This window comes from Megalobrama amblycephala, linkage group LG8 (genome assembly GCF_018812025.1).
Source record: "Megalobrama amblycephala isolate DHTTF-2021 linkage group LG8, ASM1881202v1, whole genome shotgun sequence".
Taxonomy (NCBI): domain Eukaryota; kingdom Metazoa; phylum Chordata; class Actinopteri; order Cypriniformes; family Xenocyprididae; genus Megalobrama; species Megalobrama amblycephala.
In genome coordinates this window covers 18997028-19018331 of record NC_063051.1, presented here as the reverse complement: position 1 = coordinate 19018331, position 21304 = coordinate 18997028, and the positions used below count along the sequence as shown (strand labels likewise).

At 37.3% G+C, this 21304-nt stretch overlaps 1 protein-coding gene across 1 annotated transcript in view; it reads left to right on the top strand.

Annotated features, from left to right (window-relative positions):
- Positions 1 to 21304, top strand: part of pde4ba (phosphodiesterase 4B, cAMP-specific a) — a 181156-nt gene that overhangs the window by 1239 nt on the left and 158613 nt on the right. The gene's annotated exons all lie outside the window — the stretch shown is intronic.

Here is a 21304-nt window from a genome sequence, read left to right as displayed (position 1 = left end):
GTGCATGGTTTGTTGACACATGACATACACCACATACTATTTTAAAGCATTTCAACATCTTCACTGTGATTTACTATAGCCTACTTTATTAACTATAGGCTTTTTTTTGCGCAAGTAAAGGGCATGTTTGAGCTAAGTGGAAGTTTGTTGCAGTAAAACGCACGTTACATACAAATGTAACTAATTCTAGTATAACAATACATATAGTTTCCCAATTAATCTGATGCACCAGAAATGTTATATGTTAGATTTAGCTTAATCTGTTGGAAGCACTCAGTATTCAGATGTACTAACTTTCAGTTTGACATATCCATGCAAAATAATTGTTTGCAGGGTTAAACCCTGTTTTTTGTTTGAAGTAGTCACCATTCAGCCAACAACAGCAGACTGAAGTGCTGTCAGCTGGCAAGGCAGTGAGCCCTGGGAAATACCCCCCATCTCCACACAACCACATTATATTGCCATCTTTGTTTTTTTCTATAGAATAATTTGTGTGTGATTTCCTACTATTACCATATTATGTTTTGAATAATTCTCCTTTCTCCCTTCAATCCTATCACATGTACGTCAGACATTATCTACGTGCATTTTTGTCAATATAAATACACATTTTTTTCCAACTCGGCGAGCAAGAAGATCTGTATTGCTGACATATAAAATATTTACAGAATTGGCTCTGACGGCATCTCTTTATGGTGTTCCACATGGAGCTGTTACAGGTCCAATTTAGTTCTGGGTAGATTCTTTCACCAGCTTAAGTTCCTTTTGTAGTTAATCCTGATGAAATAATAACATTACAATTAAATTATTATCACTGTTCACAATTTGATGGATATTATTTTCTAGGCCCCTATTAGGCATAACTATAGCAGTTTTGTTCTGGAGTATCAGAAAAAATGGAAATAAATTTAGGTGATGCTTACAAAAAGATCAGTTAATCAAATTATTTGACAATTCTTTAATCATTTTTGACGTCTCTTATTATTCATATTGCTCTAAGGATTTTATAAAAGTGACTATTTTATGGCAGAATATACCACATACTAGAAACCATTGATGCAAATGTCCAGAGATTGAGAGTGTATATGAGAAAGATCATATGTGATTTCGTTTGCCCTCCTAATGCTACTTGGCTTTTCTCCTATTCTGAGGCTTTCCTCATAATTACTTGCCCTGTTGAGCCAAGCATGTTTGCTGCCATCATCTCATGGACAATCAATCAGACCTTGGTTGAACAGATGGACCCTCAGTAACACAGGATAAAGGGTTTGCTTGATAAATTTCATACCAGAATAACACATTCAATGCTTGGCTTGCAAGAAAGTCTGTATTTTAAAGTGTGAGTGTGGGGAATTGCCCTCCCACTCAACTGAATGTGCGTTGTGAGTTTATGAATCTATGTTACAAGGTCTTTGTAACAGGCTGGGTTAGTTTGAATGTGTTGCTTTACTGAGCAGATACCCAAAGTTTTTAATTGAAGTTTGTACTGTGTGCTATGATTTCTCATGTATAATTGTTTGTGCAGGACCTCAGCCACACAGTACCTCATCTGTTAGACCTTAGCACACAGCAGTTGTCATCAATCTCCCTGATTGTTCGTTTACTTTGGCTAATGAAAACCATACATTTCATTACTTCAGTCCATTGTTATAAAAATTATCTAGAATACTGAATAAACCTCTCTTTTATTCAAATATGGATTAGTTTCTTGTATATTGTTTGGCAGGGATTGAAGACGGACACAGTTTCATGCTTCAGAAAGTCTTTTATTTGGTCAGAAATACAAATTTCAAGGAAGAAAGTCTTCAGAGGGTGGCTATAAAGGCTTAAACAAAAGTCATGTATGGTGACCTCCAATGTTCAAGACAGAAGGGATAGGTTGTTGAGCCAGAGGAGTAGGTGGTCATTTATTAAGTGGCCTCCCAGTTAGGTTTTGCCGTTTTGGATCTCAAGGAGAAGCTCCTCATGCACAGTCAGTATTGGCATGATATACACACCTCCTTGTGCCCGACAGGCTGATCAGCCTTACAGGCTCAAGTAGTTCAGGCTCAATTAGTTAAGCGTAGGTTTAGGGCCATGTCAGCTTGTCAGCTCAGGACACCTTGCACCAATGGGCCAGAACTGGTGCAGAGATTGAGGTGGAGGGGTTTTGGCTGTGGTGACAAGGTGCAATAAGCAGCAGGTGCGTCTCATTGTACTCTGCCAGCAGCACTCATGCACCTCCTCGTTGCCATGCACTCCTATTGTGAGCCTGGCCATGGGCCAGTGAGAGGAGGGTCAGTGTGACATTAATTATAGGGATTGATTCTGTGTCTGTTTGCATATGCATGAAGATGGAGATAAAGTGTGTCCTCATATTTTCCAGAACCTGGAGCCACCAGTATTTCCTATCTACATTTAACATAGGGAAGTGATATTAGGGCTGCATCTAACATAAATTGTTGTAACATCTGTCAGTTTAATACAATGAGAGTCTGATAAAATGATTAATTACAGTGGGTACGGAAATTTTTCACTCTTTGTTATATTGCAGCCATTTGCTAAAATCATTAAAAGTTCATTTTTTTCCCTCATTAATGTACACACAGCACCCCATATTTACAGAAAAACACAGAATTGTTGACATTTTTGCAGATTTATTAAAAAAGAAAAACTGAAATATCACATGGTCCTAAGTATTCAGACCCTTTGCTCAGTATTTAGTAGAAGCACCATTTTGATCTAATACAGCCATGAGTCTTTTTGGGAAAGATGCAACAAGTTTTTCACACCTGGATTTGGGGATCCTCTGCCATTCCTGCTTGCAGATCCTCTCCATGTTCTGTCAGGTTGGATGGTAAACGTTGGTGGACAGCCATTTTTAGGTCTCTCCAGAGATGCTCAATTGGGTTTAAGTCAGGGCTCTGGCTGGGCCATTCAAGAACAGTCACGGAGTTGTTGTGAAGCTACTCCTTCGTTATTTTAGCTGTGTGCTTAGGTCATTGTCTTGTTGGAAGGTAAACCTTCGGCCCAGTCTGAGGTCCTGAGCACTCTGGAGAAGGTTTTCGTCCAGGATATCCCTGTACTTGGCCGCATTCATCTTTCCCTTGATTGCAAGCAGTTGTCCTGTCCCTGCAGCTGAAAAACACCCCTACAGCATGATGCTGCCACCACCATGCTTCACTGTTAGGACTGTATTGGACAGGTGATGAGCAGTGCCTGGTTTTCTCCACACATACCGCTTAGAATTAAGGCCAAAAAGTTCTATCTTGGTCTCATCAGACCAGAGAATCTTATTTCTCACCATCTTGGAGTCCTTCAGGTGTTTTTTAGCAAACTCCATGCGGGCTTTCATGTGTCTTCCACTGAGGAGAGGTTTCCGTCAGGCCACTCTGCCATAAAGCCCCGACTGGTGGAGGGCTGCAGTGATGGTTGACTTTCTACAACTTTCTCCCATCTCCCGACTGCATCTTTGGAGCTCAGCCACAGTGATCTTTGGGTTCTTCTTTACCTTTCTCACCAAGGCTCTTCTCCCCCGATAGCTTAGTTTGGCCGGACGGCCAGCTCTGGGAAGGGATCTGGTCGTCCCAAACGTCTTCCATTTAAGGATCATGGAGGCCACTGTGCTCTTAGGAACCTTAAGTGCAGCAGATTTTTTTTGTAACCTTGGCCAGATCTGTGCCTTGCCACAATTCTGTCTCTGAGCTCTTCAGGCAGTTCCTTTGACCTCATGATTCTCATTTGCTCTGACATGCACTGTGAGCTGTAAGGTCTTATATAGACAGGTGTGTGGCTTTCTTAATCAAGTCCAGTCAGTATAATCAAACATAGATGGACTCAAATGAAGGTGTAGAACCATCTCAAGGATGATCAGAAGAAATGGACAGCATCTGAGTTAAATATATGGGTGTCATAGCAAAGGGTCTGAATACTTAGGAGCATGTGATATTTCAGTTTTTCTTTTTTAATAAATCTAACAATCTGCAAAATAACAAACAGTGAAAAATTTAAGGGGGTCTGAATACTTCCTGTACCCACTGTAAATTCATTAATCTCCTTGCTTTTAAAACTTAAAACTGCTTTAGCTTCAGTTTTAGCAAGATATAAATGCATGACTGACATTTAGAGGACCTGTAAAATTAAAGTTTTGTGATTAATCACAGTTATTTATAATAATCAAACTGGCTGTAACCTTAAAGGTGTCATGACATGAGAAAACTAATTTTTCATTAAAACATTACCATTATTGCATCCTGCAAGTTTCATAGCTTAAATTGTCCTCCTCAGTACAAAAAGAGGATTTAAATAAACAAGCTCCAAAAATGGCACATTTAGATGTTGTGGGATTTGTGACTTTAGAGGTGACTTTACATTTGCACATGACTGCCTCTAGATCAAGACATTGATGAATACTTTTACATCATTGCACTGTATGCCCCTCCCACTGGCGTTCAGTCGCTGAACAGCTGACACCTGCTCGTGAATGCGAGTGTCTCGTCAAAAGCAAATAGAACCCATTATAATCACTGTCACTGTCTACACTGGATACAGACAGTGAACAGATTCACTTGAGCTGCTCCTGAGAACAGAACAATTGAGAGAATAAAAGAACGTTTGCTTTGACATGGGGGGTTGGTACTTTTTCCTGTGCAATGACATTAGCCAGTCATAACAGTGACATTTACTGACAAGCCTTAAGGGTGACACCCTCTTAAAACGTCGAGTCATAATGAGGGTTGAAAAAAGCAATTTGTGCGGATATGATTTTTTTTTTAACATTGTAAGTAAACCTCAAGAGACATATTAAAATAATAATTGTAGTAAAAAACATGCCATGACTCCTTTAATGAGGCAATTATGCGCTGTTATTTCTGAAAAAATTCACAAATGCAGCCTTAATATAAGGCTTATTAGGCTTATTAGAGAAGCTGTTGCTTTTTGTAGATGTTATTTTTTTTACTTTGTGACTATGAGGTTAAAAGTTATGAAACTTTGCATGCCTGTTATTTCTGTAGCACAGGTTTTAAATGTGAAAAATGCACCAAATATGACATTTCCTTCTATTGAAGAATGAACTTGCCAACAGTATGTGCATGTTCTGCTTTTTTGGTTTATTAGTAACACGCTAAAATTGGTTGTCTTGAACCACTGAACTGTTTGCTGGAATAACTGAAAGGGTAAACAATGACAGAGATATTACAAACTGAATTTTTCAGTCAATGAGTTTTTATGCAAAGTTTAGATTGCAAATGAAATGGAGCCAAACAGCCTGACAAGCCTCTAGGAAGGAAGAGCTCATGAACTGCTGATGTTGTGCAAACTTTCATGGTTGTGGTTGCACGGGTGTTGTTTTAGCAAACTGAAATGGGTATGACAACAATTTTTTGGTTCTGCTTATGTTATTTGCATATGAAAAAATAGACATTTCCTCTCACAAGCCATTATCACTCATCTAAACACAGTTACAGTAACAAAGTTTTCTATGCATGTTCTCTGTAGATTGGATCTGTTTGCATCTATACTAACATACTTAATGGTCTTTAACAAGACATAAGAGTATCCAGTTTCCATTATGTGGCCTTTAGGTGTTTGTTTGAGAAAAGACTCTGAGAACATTGTCTCATGATGTCATGTCTTTGCAATTGCTTGTTTTATTTAGCCTATTTTTCTAGATGTGCCAAACCAAGTGTTGTGTCTTTTGCATAAAACCTTGGGAAAACAGCATATTAGCCAGGAGATATTTGTCAGCATTGGCCCCAGTCCACTCAGTTTTATGTAACACAGTTCAATAAATCTATAATGGTAACACAGGCTGAGTTTTATTCACTTTTGATGAGATAAGTAGATGCATTTTGTCAACTGTGAATTTGCCCCTGTTTGAGTGGCATTTTCATTAGTCTACTCTAGACAGAATGATTGGATCATTCTTCATGTCAAGATTAATCTATTTTATTTGCCTACTGAAGCACTTATACAATCCTATCTTTAGGGCAATATGCAGCTCATTTAATATAAAGTTTTGACTGGTAGTATTATAAATGCAGTAGCTCAATAGTAAGTGATGACTGCATACGGTATTGATACTATGTATTTTTTTAATGCATTTTTAAGCTTGTATTGAAGAGAATGTTTTGCATGTCTCAACTGACATTTATGTGTTATGTGAATTTCTATCTGAAAGTAATTACACATTTTAATTGATTTAATTAAAGATATTTTTTATAGCTTTTAATGAACCACCATAAATCATTCCAATAAACTATTCTCCACCATAAATCATTAAACCCAAATTAAAACCTCAATAAAAAATAATGTGGTTCTTTGCTATTGATTAAAGCGGTTTTTAGAGAGTAACTGAGCTTAGTGTTTGTGTTGAATGTACATGACATTTATATTTGATCAATTGCTGATTTCTTTTGTATAAGCACAGTGCACAGTGCCAGTTTGACCTGATTCAACATGGCATTAACAGTGGCAGTGATTTGAAAAGCTGCTGTTGAGATGATCTGTGGTTATCGCAGCTTCAGATCCCATGGAGAGTCAGATTATCTCTGTAGATTTTAATGCATGGAAGTATTTTAACAAGCAAAAATTCTGTATTCACTATGGTTTCACAGTCTCTGAATTAGGGCACCAATTATTCCGATTAAAAATTAAAATAAAATCCTAGGCTTGCATTTTGGCTTAAATCATCTTTGTTAGAAAATTATAAATGCAGAGGGAAGCAGAGACCGGATGTCTGGAATTAAGCTAAAGCTTAAGAAAATATAATCCGTGGCTCTGAGAATATTATGAAACCAAAAGAACCAAGGTGGATGTTAAAGAAAAAATTCACAGTCAAATGGCAGCAGTGATTGGATTCTAAAATACGCTTTGTTTTCAGTGAAGGTCTATAGTTAAATCAATCGGGTCTTTAGCAGACAGCAGGATGTAAATAGTAAACAGTATTTTCCATTAAAGCTTCAGATCCTGTATGTGGATAATTAACTGAATCCAAAATCCATCCACTTAGCTTTTTAATCATAGAGAAAATGGAGGAGGGCACATAATGTGGTGGATAGCGGCTGTGTAATGTTTTACTCTGTGGTGACATATAGGCTCGTTGTGTGTGTGTGTGTGTGTGTGTGTGTGTGTGGAGAGAGGAAACCTGTTTTTTCCACAGGGTGTCTGGAAGGAGCTAATACATCATGATGAGGCTGGCCAAGCTGCTCCATTTGATGCCTGCATGTGTGGCCTTTGAGAATTTATAAGGTTTCAGCTCTGCTATTATAACCCTTAATAGATTATTGAATTAGAAATCTCCTAGATGGTTTATTTGGGAATTGTGATTGTACAGATTTTATAAAAGTACTATTTCCCTCAGTTATACATGGACTCTGAATAGCCAAAGGCAGTAAGTATAAATAAACACACACACTAACATTCAAAAGATTGGGATTGATAATTTTTTTTTTTAAAAGTCTCTTAGGCTCAACAAGGCTGCATTTTTTGAAATCTTTTGTAAAATTATAAATCCTGTCACATTTGATCAATTTAATACAACCTTGCTGAATAAATGAGCTTAAATTTATGAGAGACATAAAAAATATACAGGCGCAGTGTATGATACTTAAATATTTTAGTCCTCATATTTATAGCACCTCTACCTTTTTTGAGCTGATCATTGTATAAGAGTGCAAACACTATGTATCCTTATATACAATTTTGTCTAGGATAGTAAAAATGTGCCAACTACAGTATGCAGTACAACCCAAACCTAAACTGACAAACTAATTCTGCATTTAATGCCATCCAATAAAATTTGTAGGAAATGCAGTTAAAGCCTTTGACACCCTCATGCTTATTCTTTTGTGACAGTATCTGAACTGTGTCTGAACTAGGATTTGTTACACAGCCTTAATTTTTTATGAATATACAGTGCTGTTGGCTGATGTGAGAATGGTTTTTCATTTAAATTTCTTAGTTTGAGTGTTTGAATGCATGTCTGAACCCAAAGCATATGTTCCTGTGAGACTGTGCCCAAAACCAAGCCAATGCTGCTCAGGTTCTGCTGAGCCAGATGTTGAATGTTTCTCCGCCAGCCATTTCACTATATCACAATGACAGTTGCTGGGAAGAGCCAACAGCTTGGCATGCTGTTCCCAGGTGTACCTAGTGTGTCATTTGGAGCTGTCTATGGAAATCGTGCCCTAGTTTTGTTGAATATTTCATGTTGTTGTCAGGCCATTGTTTTGGGTTCATCATATAGTGGTGTGAAGGGGTGTGTGTGTGTGTGTGTGTGTGTGTGTGTGTGTGTGTGTGTTTATAAAGATTTTCAATCCAAAAACTTGGTCAATATAAGACAGAGCAGGGATACCTCTCATATAATATAATATAATTGTCTCTGCCGGATCTATACTGGCAGCATTTCTCACAGTGAGCTTCAGAGGAGCAAACCCACTATAATTTTACAAATACTACTTTTATTGTGTCACGGAATGTAGTTTTAAGTGTTTATTTTTAGGTGAGAATGTAGTTGTTTAGACCTCAAATATGCCATTTATATATAAACATAGCCCCTCTATGAAAATTTATTTAGGCGTTTTTTCAGAAATGTGAACTCCAGGCCGTCAGCGGCCGTTTAGCACTCATGTACCCGCTGAGAACAGCTTTATCTTGGCCAGTCCTTTGGGAAATTGCCGCTTATGTAGATAGTGGTTAAACATGAGATATAATTTGTTTTTGTTTCAAAAAGTCAATCTTTGGTCTTATTAATCCATTACTTGCCTATGGCCTAATCACAGCAGTGCTGATATATATATATATATATATATATATATATATATATATATATATATATATATTATAGTATTATATATAGTATTATATAATATATATATAAAATACTGTATAATAATAATAATACAATAATTATTATTGATGTACAGATGTGCATTAAATTTCAGTTTTACTTCATAATGGCAGGACAACAAAAAAATTGAACTTAAGCATGTGGTTGAAGTTAACTTTATATTATATTATATTATATTACAACCCCATTTCCAGAAAAGTTGGGATATTTTGTAAAATGCAATAAAATCAAGAATATGTGATTTGTTATTTCACTTTAACCTTTATTTAACTGACAAAAGTACAAAGAAAGGATTTCCAATGTTTTCACTGACAAACAAATTGTATTTTGTAAATATAAACAAATATCCAAAAAAAACCCAACTTTTCTGGAAATGGGGTTGATAAACGCATATTATTATCATTGTTATTGTGCAAAAAAATAGTTTAATATCAAGGAATAATTGGCAGACCCCTTGCAGTACCACTCGCAGACCCCCTGTTGAAGACCCCTGGTATGATGGAACAAGAATTTCTAAGTGTTGTATTAAATTTGTTTGTTTTCATACTGTCAGATATGCCAACTTGCACCATCTGGTGTTCACCAGTACATGAGATGAAACGTCAGTAAGTTTAATAGAAAACAGGATTAGAAAAGCACATGTGATGAAAGGGACAGAAATACTTGGATCTGAAAGAGCAGGTGGGAGGCAGTAAAATGGATGGATGATAGACAATTCCACTTGGGAGGATTCTCAGAAAACACCTAGTAATTAGTTGGAAAGCGTAGTTTCAAAGCACCTTGCCCTCTTCCTAGCCACCGGTGACTTCAAATTGGTAGAGCAGCTGGCTCAAAGGTAATGATCTCAGAATATTTGTTGCAGAACAAGCGCTGCTCCAAGAACCTTCTGTTTGCAGTGTCTCTGCTTTTACGTTTCTCCATGCACTTTCTCAGTAAATAATGAGAGAAGGTGACGGATGGAAACGGGAGAGTGGGAGGATAAGAGAGGGAAATTGGGCTGGAAACAATGGAAGCAAGTGGGAGAGATTGCATGAAATGGCTGGACAAAAAGATAACTAGTTGTGTTTTTCACAGAAACATAAGAAGATAGAAGTGACAGAAGTTGGCAGAGAATGAAAAAGAGAATCAAATCCCTGACAGGAAGGCTTCCACAGTGGTGTATAAACCCCAGAAATGGTCTCCTCTGGGATATTGTCTGGCTGTTTTCTTTCCATTACACACAGAGGCAGCAGCCTGTGGTCTCTAAAAACATTCATCAGTCTTCTTTCTTTGTGCTATATATGGTACATAGTACTGAGCAAGATGTGAATATTCATAGTATACAGTACACAATAATTTTGCTAGCAAGTAGCTATATAAAATTAAAAAAGTCATTATTTACTCACTCATGTACTAAACCTGCATGGCTTTCTTTCTACTGGTGAATGTTTTTTTTATGTCCATTCAGTGAAAAGACAACGGGCTTCAATATTCTTAAAATATCTTATGGTGTGTTCATTATATAGCCTATATATACATTAAGCTGATTGCTTAATAAAAACCCTCAGATCGTGTTTCCAAGTTTTAATTGTGAATTACGGTCTGCCTTATTCTTCCATTCATCTTCATCTTAATAATCCTCAGCATTTTTTCCTTGTGAGAAACCCATTTTAATGCTTTTGAATCCTCTAAAACTCATCCATGAATCTTCAGTTTGTGTTGATTTATTGCCACTGAGCAGCTCAGCCTCATTGAATGGGAAAATTTTACGTAGACAACATTGGCGACTCAACATTATTTTCACTAATTGACAGCAGAGCACAGATGGCGTCGATAGAGCTTGACTTGTGTTTAACACTTTATGTTCCTTTAAGATTTTTTCAGTCTAAATTGGGATTTATTTTCATTGTATTTATTTCAGTGGAAATCTGAGAGAAGCCATTCTGTCACACCATATGCTCATGATGATGCTCATTTTAAAATTCTGGACATTTAAATAACCGTGTGCTGTCAACCACCCACAAACACATGCCTACACAAACATGCACATAAATATATGCACACACAAAGAAAAGTATTTATAATAAATGCTTCTCACTTTGTGTAATCTTTCTTTGATAGTTGCGGATGAGGTGGCATTGGTCTTTTTGGAATGAGACAGCAGCCATAATTCTTCCATTTAATTTAGCAGCTTGGTTACGTTTCAGTTTATAAAAGCTAAATATGCTTTGTTGGGAACGCTTTAGATTAGGGAATACATATTAACTAACTTCTATTAACTAGGGGTTTTCCCTCAATGAACTCATAATTACTGCTTACTGAGAGTTAGAAAGGTAGTTATAGTGGTTATGTTTAGGAATGGGGAGGGATCAAAAATATATTAATGCAGAATAAGGCATAATATGTGCTTTATAAGTACTAATAAGCAGCCAATATGCTAGTAATATGCATGCTAATAAGCAACTAGTGAACAGTATTCCCTAATCTAAAGTGTTACTACTTTTGTCCTTTGAAATCAGCCTTCCCTTCAGCTGCATCCTCTGAACATTCCAGAGTGATTTTACCAGTTCTTTTCTGGATGAGTACAGTTCTTGGAGAGTGGGAAGGGGTGTACTGATGATTCTCCTAACAGTCTGGACTATCCGCTGTAGTCTTCTGAGGTCTGATTTGGTAGCCGAGTTGAACCAGACAGTTACAGAAGTGCAGAGGGCAGACTCTATGACTGTGGAGTTGAACTGCAGAAGCAGCTCTTGTGGCAGGTTGAACTTCCTCAGCTGGTTAAGGAAATACAACCTATGCTTGGCCTTTTTCACAATGGAGCCTAATATGTGAGTGTCCCATTTCAGGTCCTGGGAGATGGTAGTGGCCAGGAACCTGAATGACTCTACTGTTGCCACAGTACTGTTCATTATGGTGAGTTGGGGGAGTGATGGGGGGTTTCTCCTAAAGTCCACAATCTTCTCCTTTGTTTTGAGCATGTTCAGCTCCAGGTTGTTGTGACTGCACCAGACAGACAGTTCTTTAACCTCCTGTCTGTAAGCATACTCGTCACTGTCCTAGATGAGGGCAATGAGTGTAGTGTCGTCCGCAAACTTCAGGAGCTTGACAGAGGGGTCTTTTGCTGTGCAGTCGTTGGTGTAGAGCAGTGTTATGATAATTACTTTTTGTTGTGCGATATATTGTTCCAGAAATAATTGCGATAAACGATATTATTTAATGCCACTGAATATATAATCATAATATAACAGCATAATAATGCAAGTAGGCCTACACACTTTCAAATGACAACAACCATTTAATTCTTTAGATCATGGAAATGAAGGATCAAAAAATTTAATATCCTAAATAAATAAATGGTAAGTATTTTCTAAAAAAGTGCAAAGTAACAAGTGAAAAAGAAAAAGAAAAAAAGAACTGCAAATGCACAAAAGGCACTGTGGAGATTTTCTATTCCCTGACGTTCTTTTCCACCAAGGCAGTTTGAGTGCTGGTTCAGAGCCAGAGCCTAGTTTCAAATCAGTTCTTTGTCTTTCGCCACACAAAGCACCAGCTCCGAACCAGGAAAAGTGGTTCGTAAGTAGCACCAAAACATTGCTGGGCTAGAAGTAAGAACTGCTTGCGTCAGGGGCTGGGGGCGGGGTTACTGTGACCAACAAGAAACTTGTGACCGCCATTTTTGAAATAGCAGCTAATCGAGCTAATAGCAGCTCACTTGTAATCTCCGTCTATATACAAATTATGGCGCTGTGTTTGGATGCTCGCAAAGCCATGAGCATCAATAGTAGTGAAACATCCGTGATTGTTGATAGAAGGCTTGTTCGAGATGCATCGGAGCAGCGTGGACCGATTGGGCTGGTGCCGTATGGAATTACATTTCTGCCACAATTCGGTGCGCGCAAGATCATATTTTGAGCGCGCAAAAGGGGCATTTCGCACGCGCGTTAACTGAGTTTTGCAGAGAAATGTTTGTCTCACAAATAAAAAAGAACGAAAATCAATTTCGCATTTAAAAGAAGTTTATGTGGATGTGCGCAGATGTTCTCTTTCGATGTTTCACTTGCTTGCTCTCCTGATACCCACACTGAGTGCTCTCAATCGCCAATGGCTCACGCGCTCAACACAACAGAGCGTTCACTTCTTTCCGCCATTTTTCAAACTGGCAAACGTTTCATCCCTAATCCCTCAAACTAGAGTGAGCTTGGCGACCCTTCGTAAATCTTTAGCGACCCCTAGTGGGGATCGTGACCCCCAGGTTGGGAAACACTGGTGTCGAGGGAGAAGAGCAGTGGGGCGTGTTGATTTTACAGGTGTTGGATGTGAATTTTGAATTTTCCCAGTTAAACTAGCTGTTGTCTAGGTGCCAGAAAGTTGGTGATCCATTGACAGGTGGAGCTAGGAACAGAGAACTGGGTTAGTTTGGTCTGGAGTAGTGTTGGGATGATGGTGTTGAAAGCCGAGCTGAAGTCCACAAACAGGATCCCAACATAAGTCCCAGGTCTGTCGAGATGTTGCAGGATGTAGTGCAGTCCCATGTTGACTGGATTATCTATATCTGATGTCCTTCAGGTGGGCCAGCACCAGTCTTTCAAATAACTTCATGACCATAGATGTTAAAGTAACAGGTCTGTAGATATTTCAATCTTGTGATTTTTGGGTTTCTTTGGGATAGGGATGATGGTGGAACATTTGCAGGAAAGGACTTTGCATAGCTCCAGTGATCCGTTGAGGATCTTTGTGAAGATAGGGGCCAGCTGGTCAGCGCAGGATTTCACATCCTCTTCACAGATCGTACGTGCAGGAAGTGAGAAAGAGGGGGGTTGCTGGAGGTGTTGATGAATGCATGGAGAGAAGGTCAGAACGGGTGTGGGGTACATGAAAATATGACTAAAGAATGGAAGCAAAATATGGAAAAGGAATAGAAATAGATTTTTTGTCCAAAGTGCTTTTTATATTTTTGTGTAGCACACATACTTCCAAGTTACAATTTTTAGTTAAATTGGTCACCAAAAGAAACAAACCTTGTACAATTCGTTGATGGACAGCAGCACCTTCTGTCAGACTATTGTAATGGTAACTCCAGTTTTTTTTTTTATGTGATAATTGTCACCATTATGTTCTGTTAGTTTCTTTATCATGGACTTTTAGTTTGTTTTCATTCCCATCATATGTTCCTTTGTTCAGTTTTTCCGCTCCTCATTTGTGTTCTTGGTTTCAGCTGTGTTCTATTATCCTCGTTTGTGTTCACTACTTAAGTTGTTCCTTCTCCTGCACATCTGGTACGATCTCTGTTGTATTTATATGTGTTTGCATTGCCTTTTGGATTTACTATTAAACTTTGTTGTTTGGGACTATCTTCATCTGCCTTTGTGACCCATGACAATAAGGATGACTCAGATATTTTTATGTGTTCTTCAGGCAGCAAGCATTTTTTGCATTCAGGTTGTTATGAGCAAGTTTTACACAATTATTTCAGTGTTCGTTTGACCTTTCATCTGCTGCAACAAATACATGTAGCTGCTAATGACAGATGCAATATGCAGAGAAACTATGATTTAGAAATGCAATTAAATACAGCCCTAAAGGCATTGCTTGCATGACTAGATGTCAATAAACAAGTTGCTGTCATTTGGGGCCAAAGACTACATCAGCTTTGTACATACTGTAGAACTTTAGCCTCTGGGTGTTTAATCTTAGGATCAGAGATGGCTCTATAGACTGTGCAAAGTCATTCTTCTTAATGCCTGGTTTTCCACTAAGTAATCCGCACTTCAGATTCTTGACACTTCTCAGTGCACCATGGGAGGCATATTCAAGTTCATCATTAACCCTCAAAGACCAAACTGCGCAGTGATTAAATGATAAAATATAGAAATATATAAATAATTAAAAAAATATATTAAATAATAGCTCACACACACATTAAATGTATCATAACATCAGTTTTGGCAGGAGAATATTTACAATTTTTATCGCCTACACAGTGTGATCTCTGCCAAGTTGTGGTCAATGCCAGTGGACATCATTGCTAACTGTTATGCATCAAATTTGCAGTAAAAGTAATAAATATTTAACCTTTTTAGAAAATGGGTAACATCCCTAAACAAATTAAATATTTAATTAAATAAATTAAACATTTAATTTAATAAATTAAACATTTAATTTAATAAATTAAACATTTAATTTAATAAATTAAACATTTAATTTAATTTAATTTAATTTAATTTAATTTAATTTAATTTAATTTAATTTAATTTAATTTAATTTAATTTAATTTAATTTAATTTAATTTAATTTAATTTAATTTGCCTAATCAAACTATAGACAGAGGTTTGCTCTGAACTGTCAACCTTCTAACTTATTGGAAAAGCTATTTATAAAGGTCAAAAAGCATTTGTATTTGTATATTTGTATATTTCAACTGGAAGATGAAAGTTTTCATGTCATTGTTTACTGGAAATTGTAATGGTCTTCAAGGTACATCACAGAACCTTACCTGATTCAAGTTTGACTGCATTCAATATCTTGCATTCATGCTTAAATAATTCATTCTATCAACATGTAGTTGTGAATGCTGTAAGCATACTCCGAATGCTTTCCTTTTTAGAATTCATTATGAAGGCCATGCTTCACAGCTTCCAATTAATAGATACAATACATGTCAGAATTTCTTCATTTTAAAGCAAAAAAAATGAGTAAAGCAGAAACACAGATAATATGTAAGCAATAAGGTATGAGAGGCTGTGCTGTATCGTGAATAAATCACGGCTGAAGGGTGTTTTTAGGCACGACGTGAAGCAGAGTGCCTGCAACCCCTTCAGCCGTGACTTATTCACGATACAGCACTAACCTTGAGTACCTTATTGCTTTTATAAAACGGTTACCATACAATGCAAATATTAAAGCCAAAAAATACAGTGCACAGCATAAATGAGTACACCCCCTCTGAAACTTCTGAAAGTCAGCAATTACTCATTTACTTAGAAGACATGTTAGGGTTCTTTAGAGATATAATGTTCCAGCAAGTCTGCTTAATTACCAAAGAAGCATGTCAAAATTATTCAGGAAAATAAGATTTTCTTATCAAGGTGATAAAATGTTGTGTAGCAAACATGACTACTCTTCTAAAATTTACTAAATAAAATGAAAGTTTAAGGCAATGTTTGATCAACAGGTAAGTATGTTGAACCAACACATTTAAAGAGAAGTAATTTCTTGACAATTAAAAGAGTTACATAGCCCACTGAATCATTCTCAGACTTGCTGACAACAATGGAACCACTTGGAAGAAAACTGCCAGGAAAATTATTTCTTAGCACAAAAGAGGACAGTGGTACAAGAGGATTACAAAATCATTGTTTTAAGTGTGAAAATATAGCAAAAGTAACACAGAAATTCAAAAATAATGGACTTGGCGTGACAAGGCCCCTGAAATATTTTAAGCTTTCATTTAGTGATAAGGGATTTATTTTGCTAGACAAAGAGCAGGAGAAATACCAAGCGAGTGTCTCAGAGCCAGCAAAAGTGATGAAAAGAGTGACTGTTTATCTCGCAGAGTAAGGTGCAGCCTGCGGAAATGACATGCATGGTTGTTGTTCTCACTGGAACTACCTACTGTAGCCAAAGCACAATAAAGTCAGTTAGCCATTTTCAAAGCCCATATTTACAAAATATAGATTCTGGGAATCAGTACTCTGGTCTCATGAGACCAAAGCAATAATTTTGGATCTAACAGCATCCAAAATGTTATAGTGTTGCTAGAGGAGGAGTACAGTGAGAAGTGCCTGGTTCCCACAGTAAAGTTCAGTGGTAGTAAAGCTCTTATATAGGGATATATGAGTGCTGAAGGTGTGAGGGAGTTGTGTTTTATTAATGCCGTCATGAATTCCCACACCACTGTGTAATTTAATACACAAACTTGAAACACAAGATGTTACCCTTTCCTCATTCCCTGCATTGTTGGGCATTTTTTCAACATGACAATGTGTATATGCATTCTCCCAAGGTGAAAAACCTTCTGTGGACATGTATTGCACTCAATCTTAACACTCTTGAGCACCTATGGGGGATTCTATAGAGACGAGTTGAGCAACACTCCCTATTAAAGATCGGTGCATTTTAAGGAGCTCATCATCCAGGAGTTAAACAGGACAGATGTGACAATTTGTCATGAACTTGTACACTCTGTGCCAAGAAGGGTCAAAGCAGAATATTCAAAATTATGGAGGGCATACTAAGTACTAGAATATTATACATTTGTTGAATTAAATCTAGGGTGTATTAATTTCTGCAATCCTTAATTTAAACAAAATTGGCTAATTTACTTATTTCATGGCTATTAATGACATATATTTCTCAGTTTTTATGTATATGTTTAATACATTTTAGTCTTGGCATCTTTCCATGAATTGTATTAGTGATCATAAAGAAAATACATCTTTTGTATTTGTTCAGAGGGGGTGTACTCATTTATGCTGTGCACTGTATGTATCAATACAACTTTCATGAAGTAAAATCACTAAAAGCCTTCCTTCTGCCAGAAAAAAATAGTCCCTGACAATGAACAGCAACAGAAGTTACATTATTACGCCATTAGATGGTGGCAAAGACTAGTCAGTCAGTAGCGAAGACTTTTATATTGAAAAGACTGAATTGTTGTGAACTCGGAGCAAGACGCAACTGACAAATGCTTTGACTAGCGCTGTCAGTCACGGGAAAACCCCTTAACTGTTAAAAGGACAAGATGATACATCAGATATTTAAACAGATTATTTATTATGAACATAGGACTCACCTGATGGAAAATGCTAAATCTGAATGGAGGTAATAAACTCGCTCACTCAATCTTTTTCAGGTTATATAAATACATAATAAAAATACTAATACAATTACATAGATGACAAAAGGAATTTGATTTAGTCTCATTGAACAGTTATCAGGCTCAGTTCTGTTGACCCTCTTTTTATGCAGGGTTATGTTTAAGTGAAACTAATTAAGTGTCAAATATGCAGTCCTTCAACAGTATCGGTAATTAACCTAATTACACATTAGGTTAACTACCAGTCTTTACTCTGTTATATGAGCCAGAAATAGGAGGTTAGTATCTAGAATAATAATAAAGGGGTGAGTAACTTCCCAACCTGCGTAAATCACATTAGTCAGCTGGGCATGGAGAAAAGGCACAGCTGCACAGAAGAAGAAAATTGATACAGACACCAATTTAATTTAGAGATACTGTAATAGAATGAGAGGATTTCTTTAAAACAGTATGTATTCAGTCCTGAGCTGTGACAGGAAATTGTCAAATTCTAAAAACCCTCCAAACAAATGTGTAGTATCTATATTACTATATGAAATATTATGACTAGGGATGTCCATTTTCATTTTTCAGGAATATTAATAATCAATTTCCATTCAAAATGAATGATCATTAAATTTTTTTTTAATGTTAAAATACATTCCCACACACTTACTGTATGCAGTTTATTGTTTATTGTCTACTATTAGTATGCCATTTATGGGTTTGTCTCCCCCAAATGTATAAACAATGAGCCTCCCTAGGTACCATCAAAACATTGAGAGCGGCCTGCTCAGATCCGTCAATCTCTTTCCAGCTGGGCATGGCTACTGTAGCAGGCTGAGCCAGAGTGCATTTAACCGGACCATGGTTGATGTGTTACATGGGAAAACACATTCAGCGTATAGAAGTGCCAGCCAAAATTTGCTGCATTTGGCCTTTTATTAAACAAGTCATGAACACGTCAAAGTGCACAGGGGATTGTGATGCAACGCGCTACACTTCAGTACCATACAGCATCATGATGCATCTATTCAGAAAGACAAATGTACTAGTTTATAATGTTTACTTTGATGTGTCTAGTGTAGCTTATTATAAGCAAGATGCTCGTGTTCGCTCTAGAGGTCGCGTTAACCAAAGTCCCTTTAAGACAAGTCATTTCACTTGCCGCCATCTTTGAAATGCCTCTCGGGCATTCTAGTGCAACTCCTATCACTTTGAATGGGGAAACATCAAATTCTCCAAAGCTGTTTGCCAAGCTTTCGATTAAATTTCATATTTGAAATCACCAATGAAATCTGACAACAACTGTCTCGTAAATTTTGTTTCTAAATGCTCGAATCATGACAAAAAATGGTATTTTTCAGGATGGATCAAGCAAATGCACATACGCAATCTTAAAAACCCATCTCTTGTGTCTCATTTTGGAGGCGCGCGTCTGACTGTTTCTATAGGAACCGGAGCTTCTAACGGCCGTTGCGTTGACGCTATGACTTTACCAATCGGCGATTGGCTCTTATTTAGAAGGCGGGACTTATTCTACTATAATGCGCAATGCACTTTCTCCCATTCAAAACAATACGAGTGACACATCTTGTTATTTTGTAGTCTAAATTTTCCATCATTGGCGGAATTTTTTTTAGCAGTGACGGAAAAATCTGAAAGCCGTTTGTCATTTTGACAGATTACACTGAGGGTCTATTGTAACTTTTAACTGTAATTCTCACCCCTGTCCACTTGGTGGCGAGTGCACTCTTGCTGACTATCAAGTTAATAGTCAACGAATGGCTTTTCTGAGTTACGTTACAGTGTTTACAAGCTGTTTTATTGATGTCTTTCCACGGTTGAAACACTGATTGAACTAGTGATGGGAGAAACAAAGCCTTTTGAAGCTTCAAATCAATTGAACCAATTGCTTTGCAAAATGATTCACTGTTTCGAAGCATTTGAAACACCACACGCTGGTGACGCCTGCTGGTCAAAACAGCTACAAACACATGCCAAACATACATAAAAACAGCTTTTACAAACACATTGCAAATGTTTTATTTAAGGTATAATCTACCAGATGCAATTAACTAATCATCTAATACCATTAAATATTAATTGTCTGTATAATTTGTATTACATTTTTTGGGGCTTGTTTTATTTGTTCTATGCATGGGTCAGCTAAAAAGATACTAACTACTATTACTCCTTTTTAATTATGCAAATGCTTCATTAAAACATCTACAAATGTATAAAACTCATCAGAGATCAGGTAATAGACACTTAAAGGTGCTCTAAGCGATCCTGGGCGGAGTAACTTCCTGTTGACGTTTGAAGTGTTGTCAAACAAAACAGAGGCTAGCTAGACCCTCCCTCCTCCTCCTCCTCCCCCTCCCCTCCGTGCTTCCTGAAACAGTCATGAACGTGCATTTAAAATCATTCTTGTCGGTTATTGGCTGGAGCATGTTTATTATGTTAAGTGGTCCAGGCTGCACCAATTTGTTTTTATTGCCGTTTTCGGAGCTTGTGGCGACTACAGAGACCGCGTTTTTTTTTACAGTGTGTTCAGGGGACAGGCAGCTAGCGGATAGTGAGGAGATGTTTGCTGTATGTAACAAAAAATGTTTTGGCCTAAAAACGTGTGACATTGCTTAGAGCACCTTTAATATTCACTTTGTTCAATGATATGCCGCTGGGGGGCAATCTCAGTCAATCCGTATGATTCATGAGTTCACAGAGATCGCCACCAGTGGTGAACCACTGAAATTTCAAACAGTTATGATATAATGAAGCCTCGTTTAATGAAATCACGTGACTTTGGCAGTTTGAAACATGCTCCGATCCAATGATTCGAAACAAAAGATTCGTAAAGGTTTCAAAGCTTCATGAAGCAGTGTTTTGAAATCACCCATCACTAGCGATTACATGTGTCTTTCAACATATTTTCTGATGTTCATTCATGTTTATTTAGTTCTGTAATGTAGTAAAGAGGAAGGTCACATTCACTTTCGCTCTGCTCGCTTGAACTGAGGCGCTACAGTGATCTCTCATGCCACATAAAGCGCCAAAATTGTATTTGTTTGAATTTTGTGATAAAATGGACAGAATTTGAAAGCTGAGAGTTTGTTTCATATCAAAAGTAACAAAGAACAAAGCTTATTGCGATGTATTGGACAAATTTCATGATGAAACCTAGTAACTTACAGTCTGTTCAACTTTCTCTTCATAAATATGCATAATCTAGCCTAAATGCGTGTCCTGTGAATTTGTGAATAAAAATAAAAATGTGAACAAAAACAGAGCATATTAAATAGCTTATTATCATTAAAATATTAAAATTTAAAATGATGGGTAATAACAGATTATGAGAGAATTTTTATGACCCTGTCCTCTGCTCTAGTGTTAGGGTGTGTTCACACTTGTCATGGTCAATTTGGTTTGATTAAAACAAACCTTGGTGCGATTGCTCTGTTAGTGCGGTTCATTCGAATATGTGTGAACGCTGCCATCCGAACCCTGGTGCGCACCAAACAAGCAGACCGAGACCGCTGAAAAGATGGGTCTCGGTCCGCTTCCAAACGAACTCTGGTGCGGTTCGAATGATATATGAACGCAACACAGACCAAAAACATGTAAACGAACCAAAACCAGGAAGATGAGACGCTAAAAATGACAGAACCCTCACGCATATCGTTTTTTCTCGTCATAGTCAT